The sequence below is a fragment of the Camelus bactrianus genome, chromosome 8, assembly GCF_048773025.1.
Source record: "Camelus bactrianus isolate YW-2024 breed Bactrian camel chromosome 8, ASM4877302v1, whole genome shotgun sequence".
Classification (NCBI taxonomy): Eukaryota; Metazoa; Chordata; class Mammalia; order Artiodactyla; family Camelidae; genus Camelus; species Camelus bactrianus.
In genome coordinates this window covers 37,800,034-37,812,513 of record NC_133546.1, presented here as the reverse complement: position 1 = coordinate 37,812,513, position 12,480 = coordinate 37,800,034, and positions in this window count along the sequence as shown.

The following is a 12,480-nucleotide window of genomic DNA, read 5'->3' as shown; positions in this document are numbered from 1 at the left end:
AAAAGACTGAGAATCTGGAGATCGATGATGTATTTCCTGGTCTGAGTTCAAAAGCCTTAGAACCAGGAGCACTGATGTCCTATCCAAGGGCAGGAGAAGAAGGATGTCCCAACTCAAGCAGAGAGAGAGAAAATTCCCCCTTCTTCAGCCTTTTTGTTCTGTTCAGGTCCTTAACGGATTGGGTGACACCCACCCACGTTGGTGAGGGTGGGTCTGCTTGCTCAGTCTACTGACCCAAATGCTGACCTGAAGACACCCTCACAGACACACCCAGAAGTCATGTTTTACCATCCTTAGCCCAGTCATGTTGACACATAAAATCAACCATTACATGGAGCAAAAACACCATTGGCTGGAGGGAAATGTGGAATTCTTGTTAAGCTGAGGATATTGCAACTTGAGATGTTGAATGCTCTGCATAGTGATAAAAATTCAGTGTACATTTCATGAGACTTTGACTTTACTAAATTAAGAAAGGTGTTAGGAAATTTAGAGTTGAGATTAGATTGTCTTAGAAGATTCTTGGCGCTTCACAAAGTTATTTCTGTGTCTTTATGCCCAAATATGTACCCACAAGTAACTGTGAACCTGAGTCACAGCAGGAGAGAGAAGCAGCCTGACCTTCCCTTCACCTTAAGCTGAGAGTTGAGGAAGGAGTGGAGCAGCATGGACTTGATAATCCGTGTCCTAACACACAGGTAACCATTCCAGGGCCTCGTCTGGTTGGCCTTCTCGTCTGCATGTCAAATCTCCCTCTGCCTCTCTTTTATAAAGGACACTTGTGTTTGCATTTGGGGTCCTCCTGGACAATCCAGGATGATCTCCCATGGCATACTCCTTAATCTAATTATATCTGGAAAGATCCTTTCTCCATATAAGGTTACATTTATAGGTTTCAGGGATTAGGACATGCTATCGTTAGGGGCCATTATTCAGCCTACTATAAGTTGTAATTTAAACAATATTCTTAAAATTTGATTAAGTAAATATAAGGGGAATGGAAAAAAACAATGTTGAACTAGAAGTAAAGAAAGTTCTCAATAAAGTAATGACCAGTCTACACACACACACACACCCATGCGTGTACCCACACACACGAGTTTGCATGTCAGCAAAAGTATTTCTTACTCCATCTGCAGATTCACAAGGGACCAGTGTCTTATTTATTTGGAAAAAAAACCCCACAGAATTCAATCACATCAGGGCATTTAATAGGAGACTGCCAATATGACGACAAAAAAAAAAAAAAAAGATTGAGTTCTATGTGCAGAGGCATTTGTTTATAACTAAAGTATTTTAAGCCTTCATTCAATAAAATGGCATTTCAGGTTAATATAGGTTGAAGAACTACTTGGACAGGTAGCCTGAGATGAGACATACTTGAATTTGCAAATGTTGCTGTCAATTCATGTTGTTTCTCCACTATTTCCTTCTAAATCCCATGGAATTAAGAAATGATATATGATAGAATTGTAATACTCAGCATTTGTAAAACAGTTTACAGTTTACAGAGCTGTTGATGTACCTAATCCAATTCAAGTCTCACCACAACCTGTGGAAAAGGCAGAGTGAGCATCATTTCTCTCAGTTTCAGGTAAACAGAGAGATTCAGAGAGAGAAAATGCCTTGCTCAGGAAAACCTGGCAAATAATTATCAGACAGTAACCATGACTCAGGTTTCCTACTCTCGAGTCAATATACCTTCAGGTGCACTATTATTAAATTCAAGATAAAAATGATAGCAATGAATTTAATCACTAATTGAGAAATGCATAAACTGACATCTGAGAGAGTTCTTGGCTGATGAGCTGTCTGTCCTGCTGGAAACTTGGCAGCTACTCAGTCCACCAGTCTGCCTCTTCCGTCTTTGTCTGGGTCTGCCTCTAAACCAGCCCCAAACTTGATCCAAATCTGAGGATATTCCTGACATACAAAAGAACTGGCATCAAGACCAGCAATCTGCTTTTTATTTGGTTCTGTAGCTTAGTTTAATGAGCATATCTTGGAACCTAACTTTCAGTCATTAAATGGTAGTATTTATTAATCCAAAAATATGTGTAACACATTGTGTCAGGTACTGTGGGGAACCTCAGAAACACATCCATCATTCACACACCCACCTACCCATCCATCCATCCATCCACTTGTTCATCTAATATTAACTGATCATCTGCTAAGGCCAGGCACTGGAATCAAAGATGGACAAAGTAATGCTCCTACTATTAAGATACTCACCCAGTCCAATGAGGGAGAGAGACATATTAACAGATCATTTAAAGAAGAGGTGATAAATCCAACATCAGAGTTATAGGCAGGGGTCGGGAAAGCATGCCAGAGGATCATCTGAAATGCGTCTTCCTTTTAGAACAAGTGGAGTCAGCAGAGAGAGGGAAAAGAAGAGCGGTGGGGACAGAGGGTGCATGGACAAAGGCCCAGATCCCAGACACAGCGTGGCATGCCTTAGCTGTGCCTCTGCCTCTGCCTCATCTCTGAGACCTCGAATCCCATCTTTCACTGACTCCCACTGCAGGCTCCACGCAAGAGCCACGGGCACAGAGCAGACTGGGCAAGGCCATGTTATTAGTAGCAGGGGCTACTATGTTATTTGAAGCTAATGAGCTGTGCAGGACCACGCCTTTGAGTTTGTAACCTTGTTTTTCTTTGGGGGGGGAGGGTGTAATTAGGTTTATTTACTTCTTTATTTTAATGGAGGTTCAGGGGACTGAACCCAGGACCTCGTGCATGCTAAGCACATGCTCTCCCACTGAGCTATGCCCTCCTACACTATACCGCTGAGCTATATCTAGCTTCTCATCCTCCACCAGCCCCAGGGAGAGTGGGTGACTCAGGAGCATCAACAACCATCCAAAGGAAGAATCAGGCTAAGGGGAAGAGCCAGAGAGATCCTTCAGTAGGGAGCATGAATTTTTAACATCCAACATTTTCGAGCCTCTCCTGGAAAGCTTCAGCCAGCCTCCAACCAGCACCTCTGTTGTTTTCCCTGGACCCTGCTCAGCACTCCTTTCTTTTTCCCGGTGGGGTGAGGCTGCAGGTGGAGGAGAGCCTGAGCCCTAGTAGTTAGAGCACGATACTAACCGGCCTTGGGGGTGGGGGGTGGGCGGGTCAGGACGAGTGGACACGACTCCATATTTCCTAGAGCGGAAAGTGAAGGGCAGGGTGTGGTGAGCAGGGGTGAGATTCCACGGGCCTTACATGCCAGTTCATGTAGCCTAGAACAGTACTGCCCAAAAGAAACAGAATGCAAGCCACACATGTATTTTTTAATTTTGTAACACTCACATTAGAAAAACAAAAAGAAATAGGTAAAATTAATTTTAGTATCTTATTAAACCCAATATATCCAAATTTTTATCATTTCGACCTGGAACTGGTATTAAAGTAATTAATGATGTAGTTTATAAACTTCTTTTTGGTATTATGTGTTCAAAATCTGCTGAGTATTTCACACTTATAATTAGCACATCTCAATCCTAACTGGCCACATTTCAAGTGCTCAATAGCCATGTGTAGCTATTGGCTACCCTAATGGATGGTGTGGGTATAAAATTTTTCCTGACTATGCATGCATGGAATCATGGAAGGGTTTTAAACATGGCAAAGGCAGTATCAGATTTATATTCCAGACACATCACTATGGTAGGTTTGAGGAAGGTAATTTAAAAGAGAAACAACCGGAGGCAGGAAGATGAGGTAGGAGACGGTGATACAGAAATATGGGTGAGGGATGATCAGGGTCTGAATTAGGAGGTAAGAGGGTGATGGTGAGTATATAAGGGGAGTGTTAGTTAGGATCCAATGTGAAAAACAGAAAGTATCCTAGGTCTTTCAAAGACAGGGAAATTAATATGTGAACTGATTATCCACTGATGAACCTGATGAAAAGCCTAAGAGAGGCCAAATAAAGCAACCTGGAGATTAGCAAAAGCAAGAAGTCCCTGTTACCCTTAGGCTGGAAGGACAAAGGGAAGAGCTCAAGTTAGCAGAGGAGGAAGCTGGGACAACTGGGGGAACCAGAGCTATGGTGTGGCTGGGGGGCATGAGCTGGGGCAGACAGGCAAGAGCTGTCATGGAGCAGGTGCTGTCAAAAGCAGAGCAAGAGAAGGAAAAGCCCTGGTTTCTCCCCTTCTTCTACCTTCCAGGCTTCCAACGGTGCCTCCCATCACAAAATCTACCTAGAAGCCAGCTGACGAGGGAGATGCACTTTCCTGCAATGCAGAGCAGAAGAGAGCAAAGGTGGGCACTGGAGCAGAGGGCAAACAGGCAACTGATCAGGATGAGAAGACAAATTTTTAAAACTTTTAAGAGGCAAGTTGGCATTAAAACACTGTGTGTAGGACACTATATTAAGATACACGATATTAAGTGCTGAGTTTCCTAATCGGTGTCAGACAGATAATCACCGATCTGTCCCAAGGAACTCTAAAAGGGAGAAAAAGAGTCAGAAGTGACCATCAGATCTCCCAGACTCAGCAATTTCTAGCCAGGCTGATCTGCCCATCTCTCCCTCTCTTAGGATGAGTCTTTTCCCAAGAGAACTTGTAACTTGTGTTGAGGGGTTTCCCAGGCATACGTGCCCTTCCAGTTGGCTGGATAAAAACAAGATGAGCTAACTCCAAGCAGGGGCTCGTACTAAAGTCCTCCCTTATAGTAACTGTGGTGATAAGGGGTGTGGGGGTGCAACCAAAGGAGAATTCAAGAGGAGAAGCAGATCTGGGGATGAGACTGAGGATTCAGTGTTAGAAATGTTGACTTTGAGGCAAAGGAAAGATGACCAACAGACATTTGGATATTTGAGCCTGAAGTTCAAAAGAAAGATCATGCTGAAGATATAATTTGGGAACCCACAGCATACAGGGGTAACTAAAACATAAAGTTGATGAGATTACTCAGAGAGTGTGTGGAATGAGAAGAGATGCAGCCCATCAAGAAACCCTAGGGTACAGCAAAATGCAGGGGTGTTCGCAGAAGGGGTGTCCATGAAGGAAACAAAAAAGATCATCAGAGAGGCGAGCCAGGAGGGTGCCCAGGAGTGGAAGGAACTCTTCAGTTTATCCATTCAACTAATACTTAGAGCGACTCCACACCAGATGCTGTGGATACAGCAGTGAACAAAAACAACAAAATTCTCTGCCCAGATAGGATTTACACTCTGACGTCAGTGCAGCAAAGAAGGCCAGATAGATAAAGAATAAACAGAGTCCATTGGATTGAAAATTAGATTGGCTTTGGCGAACAATGAGAGCCTTCCAACAGTGATAAGCTCACAGGACAGATTGCAATGCCCTGAGAGCAAACGTAAGGTAAAGGGAAACTATTCTTTTGAGAAATTGTATAAAAAGGAAGGAGCCATGGGGCACTTGATAGAGGTAACACAAGTTCAAATGAGTGTTTTCCTTTGGCTGATAGATTCTTGCAAGTATCTGTGGGCTAGCTGCCAGGGAAAGGAGCCTGGAAACGTCAGAGGAGTTGAAGATTTGAAGAAAGGATACTTGATGGAGCCCAGAGCTGAGGCAGGCAGGAGGGGAGGTTTCCGCTGGAGTCTCTATGGCACTGCAGAGAGGCTTATAAATTAAGGACAGCTTGGATATGCATTTAGGACGGAGGTTTTCTTTCACGATTCTTTTTTCTATCACCACTAAAATAGCATCCAAATTCAAAAGGGGCGTAGGGCAGCGCACACGTCTCACGGAGACATGTAAGAGGGGGCGAGAGAAGCCTTTTCTTTTCTCCCCCTGCACCCCTTTTACATTCTCACCCTGGTCTCCCCTGCCCCCACAACATCTTAGTGGCTACACAGAGGTACAAACAGGACCCAGAATGGCCTTCCCAGCCTGAACAGAGCCCACTGGCCACAACTGCCCACCTAATCAGGCCCTTATCTCAGAGTCCTAATGTGCAAAATTTGCCAGGCAGCTGCAATGCTTGGGGTCCCTGGGGCGGCTCGTCTCCAGCGCCCAGTGTGCAACTGCGGGGGACCGGGCAGCACCTGAGAGAAGGAGGAAAGACATCTTTCCGGGTTCCCCAGCAGGCAGTGTGGAGTGCTGACCTGGGCTGCTCACTGGCAGGCCTGGGACCATCCCCAGCCTCCAGGACATCTTTCCCCAGAGGAGGGCGTTCAGGCTGGGCGGGCAGATTTATAAAGAACAGACTGGAGTCTGCATGCTAATCCTCCACCCCAGCTCCTCTGACCACTCCCTGTCACTGGCCCCTGCATCTTTCCAAATAAAGGCAAGACTGATTTTCAAGAACTGTGGTGAGGTGAGTTTATCTTCCCCGAGGGCACTGGCGGCAGGCCAAGCAGCGAGGCAGTCCCAGGGCCTCTCTGCCTCGCCCACAGAGCAGAGACCATGTGGAGGGCGCCGCCCTTCCTGGCCTCCCTGGGACCAACACAGCACTGAGCCAGGCGATGTGGCGTCAGACATGCTCACTGGCTCTCCAGAACACATCTAACCAACTCCTTCCTTCCTGATGCAGTAGTCAAAACAAACGCTGTCTTCTCAGGGTGGTGATGTCCGCCTCCTGCCACACACTGAGGTCACAGATCAAGTCCTCAAATTATGACGGTTTAAAAGAATATAACAGAACATCTTTAAAGGGCAAATAAAAGAGAAAAACTGGAGGTGTGTGTATGCATATATCTGCATATATCAGCATTATATATGTGTGTATATATGGATAATGTGTGTATACCAGTATGTACAGATAAAAATATACGATTTATGTGTATATCTAAACACACACATACACACCCTAAATAATAAATGTGCACAAAGAAAGCCAAAAATATAATTAATTTCATTCAAGCGCTCACCTACATAAAACAGAATAGAAAATGGTAGTTTTGGCTTTTAAAAAATTGCTTCTAATGTAGTTTGTTTATGATTACAAAACAACCAGATGGAAAGCAGTCTGGGGGAGAAATCTGCTTCATCACTGGAGTGAACAAACACAATTAAAATGCTAAAAACACGAAGTCTCATGAAACTGATCAGAACCAGGACTTTTTTTAATGGTGACTGGATGAATTACAGCCACCTAAACTCCAGGAATCTCTTGAGACCCAATATCCCTTACAGCATCAGCTGTAGGCAAAAGAAAAAGAGCTGGCTAATTTGAAATCAATCATTAATATTCATTTTTTATCTTGCTACAGCTGCAGCAACCGTGGCCTGTCATCTTTACTTTCCATGTGGCAAAGCATCTCCTCTGATGAAAGCAGGACTGGCCAGCTGCCCTCATTCACTTGTTCATTTATTCATTCATTCATTTTCCTCTTAAAAAAAATCCCTCAAATTCTCTTCAAGTGACTTTTGAGTAACCTGAGCTAAAACAATTAGCTAAAACAATTGAAATCCATTTATTGTTCCTCTATACTTTCTTTTTTTCTTTCTCAGCCGTGTGGGTATTTTCAGCAAAAGAGCACTCTTATTGATTGTACTGCAAGTACTGGAGTTTTTAAAAAGCAAAATCATCGAATAATTTTTGCCATCAATCTCAATGAAAAAGAAATCTGGAATTAACACAGATGGGAAAAACACTGAGCAAAATGTAGTCACTGTCTTAAGATGCAGTAGAAAATGGAAAGTCAGTTTCCACGTTGCTCCCCTCATCACCACAGGATGCGGTAAACTACCCAGCCATCCACGCTCCTGCTCTAAGGGTGCAAAGACAAGGTTACAGCACAGACAAGTGAGGTACCAAGAACGTTTTAAAGCTAAGGGACCAACCACACTTACTAACGCTTGGGGCTTTTTTTCTCCTTACAGCCACCAACTTCCATGTATAATATATGAAAATTTTTCTTTTATTTTTTAACCAAATCATATTGAATACCAAGTTTATTTTTTTTAAATATTTTTTAACTTTAAAATTGAAAAATATCCGTTATCCTGCTATACTTACATAATCATATTAAGCATTTGGATTTTTCATATTAATTATTCACTTACATAGATTTATCCTAGTTGTTATTAAACCATATTAATAATTTTTATTCTATGTATTACACTTAATATTAGCTCCCTGATTTTTTTTATGTTGCTAATATATAGTATTATTTTTTAAGTTGTGGTAAAATACATGTAATATGTAATTTACCATTGTAACCCTTCCTTAAGTGTACAGTTTACTAGTGTCAAGTACGTCCACATTGTTGGGCAATGAATCTCCAAACTCTTCTCATCTTGCACAACTGAAACTTTATATCCATTAAACAACACCTCACTCCTCCCAGCTCCTGAGAACCACCATTCTTCCCTTTGCTTCTATAAATCTGACTATTCCAAGTATCTCAAATAAGTGGAATTATACAGTACTTGTCCTTTTGCGATTTAGCAAAAGGTTTGTTTCACTTAGCATAATGTCCTCTACATTCCTCCATGTTGTAGCACATAGCAGAAAGGAAGACCTTCCTTTCCAAGGCTGAATAACAGTCTGTCATGTATGTATGAACTACATTCTGTTTATCCATCCATCTGTGGATGCATGCTTGGGTTCTTCCACCATTTGTAATCAAGAGAACAATGTTGCTATGAATGTGGTGTACAAATATCTCTTTAAGACATTTCTTTCAATTGTTTTGGGTATATACCCAGAAGTGGGTTTACTGGATCATATGGTAAGTCAATTTTTAGTTTTTTTGAGGAACTTCCATACTGTTTTCCATAGTGGCTGCACTATTATACACTCTCACCAACAGTGCACAAGGGTTCCAATTTTTCCACATCATCACCAATATTTGCTATTTTCTGGGTTTTTTTTTTTTATAGTAGCCCTTCTAATGGTTGTGAGGTAAGCAGTATAGTGTTCTTACGAGGATTTTATTTTTGTCTCAGGATTTTAAATGACTAAATAATATGCTATCTAGTATATATAAATAATTTACTTAACCATAACTCTTTTGTTGAATATTTGTTTCCAATTTTTTCCTATTTTAAATAATTCTGTGCCAAACAACTTCAGTATATACTTTTTCAATATTTTAGATTATTTCCTTTGGGTAGATCCCCAGAGTTAGAACTACAGGGTTACACTGAATAAATCTTTATTATTATTGATACACTTAGTTTTAATAACTTTCCCTGTTAGGCACTGATTTAAACTGAAAGTTAGTTTGCAGGACCACGTGGGAACCTTCAAAGTGGTTTCTTTTCTTTCCTTTTCACCTCACCCCAAACAACGTATCATACACATAATAATCTGCTTAAAGCAGTATTTTCATTAGGTTTTTCCTGACACTATCACCAGAATTTTTTTTTAAAGTACAAAACTTGTGCAATTGATCCTTATTATTCCTGGATTCCATGTTTGCACCCAACTAATGGGAAAATGTTTTTGTAACCCAAAATCAATGCCCTGAGCGCTCTCATGGTCACTTGGGACATGTGCAGAGTGGTGAACAATTTGAATCTCTCCATGTGCACTTTCCCAGCTGAGGTCCCCTCTCATCGTAAACACAAGTGTCCTTTTCACAGCTTATTTAGTGTCATGTTTTTCATATTTTTGTGCATTTCTTGGTGATCTCACTGTTTAAAGTGGCCCCCAAGTGTAGCATTGTCATGCTGTCTAGTACCTGAGGGCCATGATGTACCTTGTGGAGAAAATACGTACGTTAGATAAGCTTCCTTCAGGCTTGAGTTATGGGGCTGCTGACTGAGTGCAATGTTATGAATCAACAACATATATTAAATAAGATGTCTTTAAGTGGAAACACACACAAAACAAAGTTGCATATCAATCAGTTGTTATAAATGTTGTGTGTGACCAGGCTCACAGGAACCTAATCCTGTATTTCCCCTGGAGGAATGGTTCAGTCTTTGCTAATTCTGTGTTACCATGACTTTAAGCAAAGCATACAAATACAGTCAGTTCTCATTATTTGCGGCAGTAGTTCTCATAATGAGAATTGACTGTATTTGTATGCTTTGCTTAATACCTTTAAAATCTCATTATTACAAAGTTTCTATTTCTAACCTGGCCACTCAAGGCAAACACCTTTATGCCCTAAATGAATTCTTCAACCTTATCTTTGACTAATCCCCAGCGTGAACATCTGTTGCTGAGAAAGATTCACTATGACTGTAAGAGACAGTGGATTGAAATAAACACCATTAGCTCTGCCAGCAGAAGGCTATCTGGTAGGAAAAACAAATTCTGCTTTAAGATAAAAAGTCTACAGCAAAAAAGTCCTTATTTCTCAGGCACCTGGAAAAAGGCTCTTGCTTCTTTTCCTTCTCTTGGCAGCATGCTGTCAGTGTCACTGTTTCTGGAAGACTATTTTGTTGTTACCTTGTTACTGCTTCACTCACAGTCCCACAGCCAGGCTGGGATATGCTTATCCCCACTGTTGTGAGCTCCTAGCGCTAATGCTGACTCCAGCACTCGCTGAGAGCATACTCGGTTCTGAAGCCAGAAACAGTTCCAGAAAACATAACCAAACAGTGATATCACAGAGCAGAGCCCTTGGGGGTGATTACAAACATTTTAAATTGGTTTTCAGAGATTTCTGGCATTAAGAATGACAGATCATGGGATTTCGACCCATGTTCAGAGGTAGATTTCCTGCTGTAAAGCCAGTCCCCTCCATCACCCCAAACTGTCCAGAGTTTGATGTGTCTTTCCAGTCTCTGCGACAGTGTTGGGGGAATAGAGGCCATGGCCCCAACATACACTGCTCTGCTGATGACCGTGCAGAGGCAGGTTCCCTGCGCCAAGGAGCACAGCTGTTCAGGGGCCTTGGGCCGTGACCAGCAAAAGGGTCACTGGCCGCCCTGGGAGGAACGAGAGTGGCAGGAGAAGCAGCTTCAGCGTGGGCAGGCTCAGGAGCACATGTGAAGTGATGCCCCTTTTCCCAAATACACTTCCAAGGGAGGCAGGGATCTGGGTTACACACCACGTACAGACATGTCTCTCCACTGGACCCCGCTGCCAACATGATGAAGTCCAAATTCTTCAGCCTCAGACTTATAAACTGGTGCCAGACCTCACCATTTCCTTCTGCCCACCCCATCCCCCTGCTCTCCTCCAAGCACACCATCACTTCCTCTCCAGTCTCTGTTCACTGCACCCGTGGGGATTGACTTTCCCTTCTTCTGAATGGTTAGTTTCACCAACCAATCATCTCCTCTGAGCAGCCTTCTCAGAAGCACTCCGGCCAGCACAGAGTTACTCTCACCCTCCAGGGTCCTCCCGTTGCACTTCTACCCTGCACTCTGGGACCACCCATATTGGGTTGTAAGGACTCATTTTCATGTCTGCTTCCTCAACTAGCCTAGGGGCTCGCTGAAAGCAGGAAGGTGAGTCTTTCTCCTGTTTGTGTCTCTGATGACAGCCCAGCACCTGGTGCGTGCAGGTGCCCAGGGGGCCCTGATGATTAAATGCATGAATACAGGTATACATTTCTGAGATGCTAATTAACATACGTTGGTCTTTGGTTGTTCCGTGGCTCCCTGTTAGGTCCGGTTGGCTCAGAAGCTGGAGTCCCTTCTGAAGTTAGAAGGTAACTAGGTGGTGAGACTTGCTGTTCTAAGGAAGGAAGCCATAACACAAGAGAAGTTCCAGCCAGAAACTAAGAGGAAGTGGAAAGCCCACCCAGTGGAGAGAAGGAAGGAGAAAAAGGATGGAGATCGGGCAAGCAAACATGTCCTGACTTCTCTTCAGAGAAAATTCCAAAGCGGGTGCTGCCAGTTGAGAGGAAACTGAAAGCAGAGTGATCTTGTGCCTTACTCCCAGGTCGGAACTCTGGAAGGAGACATCCTTGGTGGCCCCAAGCAAACAGCAGGCACCTACACGGAGACAGGGTCTGATTAGTGCTCCTTAGGCCCCTCCTCTGGGTGTGGAAAGGCCCCTGACATTCCTGAAGCCCCTGCGGTAATCAGCAGGTAGCTGAAAGGTAGCTGCCGTGATGACGGTGGAAGACACGATGAGGCACGTCTGTGCAGGGGCCATGACACGGATACCTTAAGCCAAAGGCCAAATGCAGAACTCAAGTGTGACATAGAGGGGTCCACAGTACCAGTGAGAGTGGAGGGGGGCCCGGTCTGCAAGGGAGGACCACCAGGCCCTGCCAAACCTAGAGAACAGGCCACAGACCACCAGCCTCAGGCTTCAGCTGCAGACACCAGCAGAGCCCCAGTGACCAGGGGGACACCTGGAGGGCTTCTGTGACGCCCAGAAGGCCCCTGAGGTCTTGTCTGTGCACCCAAAGCCCTCTTCCCCCTCCACAAAGTTCCAAGCATATTCAACACTAGCTGCTGTCTTGGAAAGACCACAGATGGAGAAAGAAATCTAGAAGACGCAGTATTTATGTATGAAAGAACAAGTTAAATCATTAAAAACAAAACTGATTAGACAGGGGTTACCACATCAGCTTGATCCAAACAAGTGAGCGCTGGAGAGGATTTGCCAGCCAAACAGAGAGCTCTATTTTGGGGCAGGGGGTACGGATTTTTGCATGGGACT